The sequence below is a fragment of the Schistocerca gregaria genome, chromosome 1, assembly GCF_023897955.1.
Source record: "Schistocerca gregaria isolate iqSchGreg1 chromosome 1, iqSchGreg1.2, whole genome shotgun sequence".
Classification (NCBI taxonomy): Eukaryota; Metazoa; Arthropoda; class Insecta; order Orthoptera; family Acrididae; genus Schistocerca; species Schistocerca gregaria.
Window position 1 is genome coordinate 46,363,105 of NC_064920.1, and position 10,744 is coordinate 46,373,848.

Sequence of the window (10,744 nt, forward strand, 5' to 3'; positions counted from 1 at the left end):
GCGAGTAAAGTCGAAACCTCACTCTCTTGTTGAAGGTGAACTGACTTCTTTGTACCACCAGCTGCGGCATCAGACTCGACGTCGTTGCACCTTCATGTCTTCTCTTATGGTGGATGATGGACGACAGCTTATTGCACAGGAGGATATGGCGCGTGCTCTTCATCAGTATTGCGCTAGTCTCTATTCTGCCGATGATTCTGGTGCGTCACTTTCTGATGATGTCCTTGAGGATCTTCCTGCGACGATCACGCCTGACGCGAACGGCGACTTTCCCCGGGAGTTCCAGGTAGATGATGTTTTCGATTTTATTGCTCGCTCTCCGTCCGGTAAATCGCCGGGTCCAGACGGCCTGCCTAAAGAATTTTATCTCCGGTTTTGGCCTCTTTTGGGTGGCACTTTTACGCAGATTTTAAATGAGATTGTCAGCGGGATGGATGTGCCAGCCGATTTTAAAGTAGGGGAAATTGTTTTAATTCCGAAGTCCACTGGTCATTTATCTGCTGCCAATCTTCGTCCGCTCACATTGCTGAATTTTGATTACAAGACAGCTGCTAGAGCGTTCAATAGTCGATTATCTTCTCTGCTTCGGGGTGTGATTGGTGCACATCAATGTTGTTTTCCTGGTAGATCTATTCTGACCCCAGTAGCTGAATATCGGGATGTTGTCTCGGTTGCGGCGGTTACAAACGTTCATTGTGCCTTTGCTTTCCTCGATTTTTACAAGGTCTTTGATCACGTCAGTCATGTGTTTTTAAATCGTGTTTTAGATACAATAGGTTTTAACGCTTCATCACGTGGTGTTCTTGGTAATTTGTATAGGGGAATAACTGCTCGGGTGTCAGTCAATGGGCAGCTGACGCCGCCCATTGCTATCCGCCGAGGGGTACCTCAGGGTAGTCCGCTCTCTATGTCTCTATTCATATTGTCCCTGGAACCGCTGCTTCGGACTCTTGCTTTCAAGCTTCAGGGTATGACCCTCTGTGGTGGGAAGCTCACTGTTAAGGCGTACGTGGACGATGTCGTTGTTCTCCTCCGTCAACGTGATGATATCACATTGTTGAAAGGGGCAGTTGATGCATACTGTTGTGTCTCTGGAGGGCGTCTCAATCAGGGTAAATGTAAGTTCCTTGATATTCGAGGGTTTCGCGATGCTAATGTCCCTTGGGCCACTTTTGTCGATCGCCATACGTCATTGGGGATTAGCATTCATCGGTGTCCCATAAAAATGGCGGCTCGTAATTGAAAATCTGTCACCGAGAAGATACAGGGGGCTCTGATGGTCCATGAGCAGCGTTCTGCTACCATTTTGCAAAAAGTCAGAATTTTAGACACGTATGTGTTATGTAAAGCCTATTATGTTGCTCAGCTGTTCCCACTTCCCATTATGTTGGCGAAAAGGTTGCGCCAATTGTCTAGCAGGTTTATATGGAAGGGTCATCTATTCAAGTTGCGTTACGAGGTTATGACGAAACCGCGTATCTCCGGAGGCTTGGGCCTCACTGACATTACTCGCAAGGCATCTGCCTTGTACGTCCGCCGTACGACTCTCATTGTTACGCAAGAAGTGACTTCAATTACATCCAGACTTTTTACTGTTCTGCGTCCGAAGAGCCTTGCTCCACCTGTCGACGTCGGTCGCCTCAATTTTAAGTTGAAACACATCCGGGAATTTTATATTGCGGTTAGTTACCTCGGTGACGTCTTCTTGCGACGACCGGTGCCAACGACCAAGAGCTTGATTGGCCGTTGGGAGGGGCTGGCTGGTCCCAATCCAATCGAACTGGCGTCTCCATCAGTGTCCTGGAGGAACATCTGGAAGAATGGTAGTCTGCCGATCCACTCAATGGCTGTGGCGTCCACGTGGTGTAGGGTAGGTAATGGTTTGGTCCCAACCAACGTACGACTGCACCGTATTGGTCTTTCTGACATGGACAACTGCACTCGGTGTGGTCTCCTGGACACACTTGAGCATCGATTCACCGGCAGTGGGCACCTTGCTAATTGGCTTTGGCTCAGGAAACAACTGGCTTTTGTAACTAGGACTGCAGAAACCGCTTATACCATTGACATCATCGTACGGCCCGATTCTTCCTTTTATCCGCGAACGAAGCTCAATACCGTTATGTGGTTGCTTGGACACTTCGTACATTTTGTCAATAGTTGGCATGAAGAGGATGAACACCAAACGTTTTGGCAGTACATCGTTACTGCTTACTGGAACCGATTGCGCTTGCCAGGACTCCGTAAAGATTTTGCAAATATGCTTAGCCTGACATTTGAAAGGGAGGGTGTTGGCTAAGGTCGCCTGTGTGAGCCGATTTCTTTTATACTGTAGCTGGTTTTGCCGCCTTTATGTAAAATTCTTCTCTGCACCTGGACTGAAGTTTACGTGGACCTTTAGGGCGAACAAGAAAAACAAAAGTAAGACCAAGAACCGAGACAGTAAACAAAAAAAAAAGAGGTATGATTCCTGCTTTATGGTGCAGGAGGTCCCGGGTTCAAATCCCGGACGAGCCCTACCGTTTTGACCGTGCTGAAGAGTAGGTGGAGCTCACCCACTACAATAAAAACAAAAAGAAAGTGGTAGAGCACTGGTGTAGTAAACCAGGGGTCGTAAGTTCCATCCTCACAGGACGAAGACGAATTTTGGAAATCAGTTTCGCGTCGTGGCCGTATAGCAAACAGTATCTGTGATGACGAACAATTAGCGACAGGCGTTTTATTAAGAATTACTCTCAGAAGTGATTAAGGCGAATGGCGCAGATAAAGCATTTGCCAAAGCGGTTCAGCATGTAACGTTCCCTCTTTCTGTTTATTTAGGTTTGATATGTTTGATTGTTACTCTTTATTTCTATTATTCGGAATCTTTTTTTTTATTAAATTGAGCCTGAAACTTACGTAATAAATACTTCGCGTGAAGTACGTTTTGCAGCATAAACAAAAATTAATTTCGGAAATGTAATCCACTGAATATTAAAAGTAAAGCTTTTGAACAACGCGCGTGACTGACTAGATACATTCAGAGGGTACGTACATTCGCGTGCGAGTGGTTGCGGTCTGATGAGAAATTTTCATTGTGAAATAATTTCGTCGTAACACACTCGGAGATTGCGAAGGTACATTCAGAGTAGAGGCACGTACGTTCTATCATTCCCCGTGGCCTGGGTAAAAGAATGGCAATTATTTAAATTTCAGAGTATTTCTTTTGCATCGGACTAGTATTTTTATAAGAAAAAGAAGATTGCAGGTTCTGAATGTCTCGGCAAAACGAATCGGAAGTAATTTGAGTGGCCACGAAAGGAAAGTAGAGAGCACAATCACGCACCTCTATTGTTGAGCAGCGCCGTTTTGAAGATCTTCGGTTCCATCTAAAACTCGCCTTCTCTGCTTAACATAAATACTCCATAGGCATGGGAATAAGGCTGGTTGTGCGATGAAAATAATATAAAACACATCTTGCGTCTTTTAACTCTTTCACTTACCACACACACACACACTAGTAATTAGACAGTACGACATCCCACCAGCCCATCAGAACATAAAGCAGTCGTTCATACCAGAAATAAAAAACGAAGGGCGAAATTGTTCCTATGCCTCTCAAAGATAAAAAGTTTACCAGATATTTCTCTGGTGTGTCACTGGAACAATTTTTCAGCACCTCTGCGATTAAATCACAATATTTTCAGTTCCTTTACATCGCCCTCTTGGGCGAATTGTCTGAAGAAATGTCAATTTTGCGGACAATGAACCCAAACACTTTGCACACTGGTAGTCCTTGTCTGTTATTCACACGTAATGGGATTGCACTGTCAGTGTCTCTCTCCCGATCACTTCATTCTACAAACATGGTTTTGATGCCAGTTTTGACACATGACAATGAGGACAAATTATTTATATAAGGATACACAGAACACATGTAAAACACACATAAACTTACATACTATACACACAAAATTATGACATCGTCCTTGACACAAAATCATCACATTTGGATAATTGTTGCATCCTCCTATTACCTTCTTTCTTCTCTCTTTTTTTTTGTATTGTATACACAAAATTATTTTATTATTTCTTGGTACATCGCATTATACAAAGGTATTACATTGTTTTATACATAGTCTATCGCTATATAAACAGTCTTCTTTTACACTTGCTGCTCATAAAATTCATAATTCCTAAGTATTTTTTTTTTATTATTAAAAAAAATTTTCAGGAAAGTCACATATTTATTAGAGTGTTCGGATCTAGATTGTGGGTTAATAGTCGTGTCTGGGGCAGCAAGAGGCGTTAGCTCTTGCTTAGAGTTGGTTCTGCTTTCCACTGCTTCTCTCTTCTACGCCACGATCTGCTTAGTGACATCCTTTCCGTATTTTACTATTGTCTCGTCATGGGTAATATAAACAACAAACAAAAATTCACATGGATTAATACTTAGTCTAACTTAATACTAATACATATATATACATATAAACATAGGCGTTGTTCAAAGGTAACGTGGGGGCGTGAATCATGAGCTGGGGTAGTCAGACTTTATTTCGGGTTTCAGGAATCTGTGTTCCTACATGTCTTGGCACTTCGTTGGGTGTCCATTTAAATGTAGATTTTGCTTTGCATTTAAATTGTCCTTCTATGTTATGCCGTTAGCCAATAATGTGTCATATGCACATAACTGCACTCGCAACAATCAGTTTGGTGGCGCGCTGCGCGCCGTGTGGAACTCGGCAGTTGCGCGGGCCCACCGCCGTAAAGCGATGCCGCGCGTCTCGGTCCAAACTTTTCAGTGTCTCGTGCAGTGTTCGCAGAGTTTGCAAAAAAACCAACCGCACTTGTTTCCACTTGCTGTACACCTTGGCTGTGGGAAGGGACCACTCGGTGCCTCCGAAGTCCACTGCACAAAGGTAAGTACTGCACTTCACTATTTGGCTAGCAACGGCACACTGTCATATGTAGTGCACAAACACTTGTACCGCCGCAGTCTTCGTCGATTCACTATGTCTCTTTTACCTCGAAGGAAAAGGTTCGTGATATGAAACGTATTTTCACTTGTCTATTTGCATATAGCTCACAGGTCACTGACACTGAAGAACATTGTCACACTGTCCTGTCCATTCAGAAACAAAACTGTAGCTCATGATATCACTAGCTTGTCTTTTATGATAAATGCCCACGTTCGTTATTTGTTCCAGCGATTTTTTACTGAACCTTGTCGGCGTACCTTTTTGCTCATAACATTTTTATTACATAAATTGGTAGGTGATTGTGTTCTCAGAAAGTACGTGCCTCTAATACTATATTTCGCGATCGTGACACTGTCTGATATCTCATAGAGCATAGGAGAACACGTTTGAGAACAACAGCATTTTTTTACTCTATGTCGTGCTACTGATGCACTTATGTATTGAAATAACAATACTAGGACATGAACGCACTATAAGTGCTTTTAGAAGTTGTCTCCAAATGAGGCAAAGTTTGTTCATTCTCTACCCGCGAGTTACTATGTGGGAGGGGGGGGATTCTTCCATCCTTTCGTCACCCAAGTTTGTAACAACGCATGGTACACACACATCATAAATATAAAGGAATAAAATAATAATAGGAAATGAGTAAACAGACATAAATAAATCACTATACATAAATTGCTAGGTAGTACAAACAACAGATTAATAATGAAGCTTGGCTGCTGTGCGCTACTGCCTCTAAAGTCTGTGCTCGCGTATATGGTGTTTTTTTTTTGTGTTCATATTTGTGTTACTTCTTCTCCTTCCATCAAATATCTTCCGCTGAGATTGGTCAAAATATTATAATCACATAAAAAAATATAATCAATGTACTGCATCCCTCTAAAGTCAGCATATATCCTTCGTATTTTCATACTAAAAAAAATAGATTATTAAAATTCTTTGGCGTTACTGGGTATCACGTATGTGTTTCTCAGTGATCTTGGTAATGTTTTATTACGTCAATCGCCAGTCATAGTGACATTAATGTAACTTCATGACTTTTCCCCGCCGATTGAAGTCTCGCAGTATCTCGCCGAGCGCCACCTGTAAATAATTGTGTTTGTTTCGGCGTTACCTCATTTTTTCGGCTAGTTGGCTACCTGTAACTTACCTTATACATACTCCTTTATTTTTTTTATAAGCGACGGTGTTATGTTTGCTTCAGTTAACATTCACAAATTGTATCTCAACATCGTACTTGCATTCAAACATGTATATAAAGTAAAAAAAAAAATTATCTGTATGACAGTAAGATCACACAAGTTGTTATTCATGTATCCTATCTTTAGGTGCACTTTTCTTAGATCAAGTTACAGTGCGTATGGTACATATATATATATATATATATATATATATATATATATATATATAGTACCCTACACTTTCATTAGCAGTTAGGAATCCTTTTTTATAATTGCAGCATACAAAAAAAAATTGAAGGTCGTGTTTTGTGCGATATATTTATAGATAAAAACTCGTGGTGTGGATACGTCAAAGACACAAAATACTTTCTCAGCAACCTATCGTGTACTTGCGTCACAAAATTAACCTTTGTACCTTAGGGAGTCCAATATTTTTCTTTGTAACTTACCCTGTACCTTACTGCCTTGATACACAAGTGGCAAAAAAAAAAGAATAAATAACTTACATCTATTTTGCTGTGAGGTCTGTGCCAATTGTTCGCTCCAGATACCTCCGTACATAAACTTAAAACTAAAATACCACTGTGACCAAACAAAAAGGAAAAGACGGGATAGGGTTTACCCATTAATTATTTTCTTTCTTATTGCATATTAGTTCTGACGGCGTAACTGCAGTGTCGTATATTGGGAGATTGTTTACCACCTGTTCAAAAACGTTTAAGTATTCAATCCATTTAGACTGCTTGTTGGCTACGTATGTCGTCATAAACCTATTCAATTCACGGAATATTCTTTCAATAGGGTTTGATTGCGGGCTATACCGGGATATCATATTTGTTTAACCTGTTGTTCTTTCAGAAATTTTTTCCAAGTATGGCACGTAAAATTGGTTGCGTTATCTGTTAAGATCGCCTGTGGTTTCCCAACAGACGGGAAGTAGTCGTTTAGCATACGTCTGATAATAGGCTTAGCTGCAGTTGTTTTCGTGGCATATAATTTCACATACTTTGAAAATACATCATATACTCAAATAATATATTTTACACCTCCCCTGACAGAGGGTAAAGGACCCATAGCATCTATGCATACTAGCTCTAGTGGGTTTTTTGGTAAAATAGGATGCAACTCTGTCTCGCAGTTCAGATTGACAGGCTTAACCTTCTGACAAATAATACAAGTTTTCAAAATTTGTTGTGTGCGTCGAAGCATATTGGGAAAATAACAGTACATACTTAATTCCTTATAGCACTTGCGGGCACCGTAGTGTCCACAAGCGTAGTGAGTATGCCAAATTAAACTTTTCTCATATGCTTCGGGCACACAAACGCACCATGTATCGCTGTACATGTTCCTCCTGTAAAATAATACATCCTTGTGTAATTTGTAATGTTGTCTTATGGGTAAAGGGGGGTTATTGTTTAACTGGAATCTAACTTTTCTCCACCGGTCATCTTCTTCCTGTAATTTGGCCATATTATTGCACATATCCAAAAAATATTTCCTGAATTTTGTGTCCTTGATGAGCATAACTTTAAATTCTGTGTTCTCTCCTACCAATTCTTCGAACTCAGGTAGTCCTTGTGGTAATCTTGACAGTGCGTCGGCGATTACGTTATCCTTGCCATTCACATATATAATTTCAAAATCATAAGACTGCAAAAATAAGGTCCACCGTGCAAGGCGATTGTGTAGCAACCTACAAGTGAGTAAAAAGCTTAATGCCTGATGGTCGCTGTAGATTCGTATATGTTTGCCAAATAGATAATTGTGGAATTTTTTAATAGCCCACAAAATAGAAATGGCTTCCAATTCTGTTGTGGAATACCTGCGCTCGCATTCTGACAGAGTACGGCTAGCAAAACTAATTATCTTAACATTGTCGGAGCTAGCGCCTGTGTCCAGCTGAAATAGACAGGCTCCTAGTCCCGAAAATGAAGCATCCGCCGCTATACAGAAATCTTCGCTCATGTCAGGATGTTCTAGTATTTTAGAATTAACCAAAGCATGTTTTATTTTTTCAAACTCGGTCTGGCATTGAGGCGTCCAGATCCACTGTTTGTCCTTCTTTAAGAGGCCCAATAATGCAGGGCTATTGAGCAATTGGTTCGCCACGAACCTGCGAAAGAAAGAACACAATCCCACAAATGCCTTTAGCTGTCGTTTTGTGCACGGCGCGGGAAAGTTTTTTTATGGCTAACAGTTTTTCTGGGTCGGGTCTTATCCCTGCCGGCGAAATTATGTGACCGAGAAATTTTATGTCTTTTCTCACAAATTTTGATTTGCTAAGGTTTGCTGTGACACCTGCCGCTGAAAGCCTCTGTAACATTCTTTCCAAAAGCTCTATATGTTCTTCCCATGTAGGTGTTGCTATTAATATGTCATCTATATAAACTGTGAGTTTGTCAAGAAGGTCAGGTCCTAAAACAGTGTCGAGCGCAGTTATGAAAACGCCGGCACTAACGTTCAATCCGAACGGTAGAACACAATACTGGTAGGACCTACCTGCAAATATGAATGCTGTATACTTCCTACTATCAGGTGATAGAGGGATTTGCCAATATGAACTACGGAGGTCTACACTAGTTAAATATTGCACCCCATGAAAACGCTGCAGCTGTTCTTCCAGGTTTTCAGCTCGGGTGGTTACTGGAACTATAATCTTATTAATTTCCCTTGCGTCGAGAACGAGTCTCACCGAATTGTCGGCTTTCTTGACCGCTAATAGTGGACTGCAATAAGGCGATAATGAAGTCTCTATGATATTCCACGAGAGCATTTTCTTTATTTCTTGAGCCACTGCCTCTCTTTGTGACCAAGGTATAGAATAGGTATTCTTACAGAAAGTGTCGTGGGGACGACCATCCATGCTATACTGATACGTCCTAAAGACCCCGGGTCTTTTATCAAACACACGAGCATAGCGTAACAATACACTTCTAAGATCACCCTTCTGTTGTTGTGAGATTTCCGAGCATTCAGATATTTTCTGTTCAATTTCATGCTGCTCTACCTGCTGATACCACAGTTCACTCGAGTCGCTATTTCGTGAAGTATTGACCTATAGGATTTGGATGTGTATATTTCGACAAGCTTTGTCGTTCCTACTCTTGACTTTTATTAAATCCACACTACAGTTCTTTCCGTTAATATATAAATGACACTTTCCAGATTCCAAGTCAATTTTAGCATACTTTTCCCTTAAGAAGTCCATGCCGAAAATGCACCGTTCTGTCAACCCTTCTACAACTAGAAAAATTGACTGAAAAACAATGTCTTCAATCTGCACTTCGACCATGGTTTGCATTTTAATTAACTTGGATTTACCGCCTATGGCTCCTAATATCCGACAATTTTGTACTGGATAGGTCGGTAAAGTCGTGTGGATATTAATCTCTTTAAATAGTGCCTTGGACATCACACTAATTTTCGCACCAGTATCTACAAGGATATGCGTAGGTACTTTTCCTACTACGGCCTGTAAATTAGCTTCTACTATACCATCACCTTCACAAGACTGTGGTTCTTCCTCCTTGGTCAATAAATCACGCATATCCTTTTCATCTTGGTACCTGAGCGATTTACTTTCATGACAGCATGGATCGCCCCCACGACAATCTATGGCCAACATTGGGGAGCATAATGAGGCCATGTTTAGTTTAACGCTCCACGGTTCATATCTGTTTGTGTTTCGTTTGCGACTTCAATTATGTTTACCCCTGACGTGTTGCTCCTTAGTTGAGTATTTCTGTCGTGGTTTTGCCCTGAGTTTAGCGAAATAGTGTCACCTAGCGTTTCTGATTGATAGGCTTGGCTGTTAGCAGGATATTGCCACTGCCTACTTTGATGATCTCCCGTGTGGTTGCGGCTAAATTCAGGCTGGAAATTATTATAACTATTTCCCCACTGGTTCCTATTGCCATTTCTGTACCAGTTACGTTTTCGGTCACCGGAATAACCAGAAAAATTCCTATCCCCGTTTTTTCCTTTTCTATTGTATTGCGGATGGCAGGTCTTATTGTAGCAGTTGTAATTTCCTCCCGAACTCGGGCCTGGCATCTGTGCTGTAGGGGCGCGATCGACAAAAGCCGGTCGCGATTCAGCCGCGCACGCTACATTGTTGACGCCGTAATGCGGCTGGCGCTGTATAAGCTGGTTGCTACCGCTGCCACGAAAATTGTTTTGGTAGGCTTGATTATGCCTAGCATCCTCGTTAATTAAATCGATAGAATCTAATACAGATAGGAAATATTCGAGATTGCTCTCTGGTACTTGTACTAATTTTTCTCTGATACTGATCGGTAAATTTGCCTTCAGGATGCGCAGTACGTCTGTGTGTGTGACGGGCTCGTCCCAGAATCGCGTTTTGTTTAAGTATTTTTCAAAATACTTCCGGAGTGATCCAAATTTTGGATTGTATGGCTCCGGGTTAAACAGAGCTTTTCTCAATCTCTCTTGTACACCATGGGATCAATACTTAGATAAAAATGCAGCTTCAAATTGTTCTAATGTCTGACAATTTTCCGACATTTCCATTGCCCATAGGGCACCATCCCCTTGAATATATCCAGTTACATACTGTATTTTTTGCTTTTCAGACCAGGT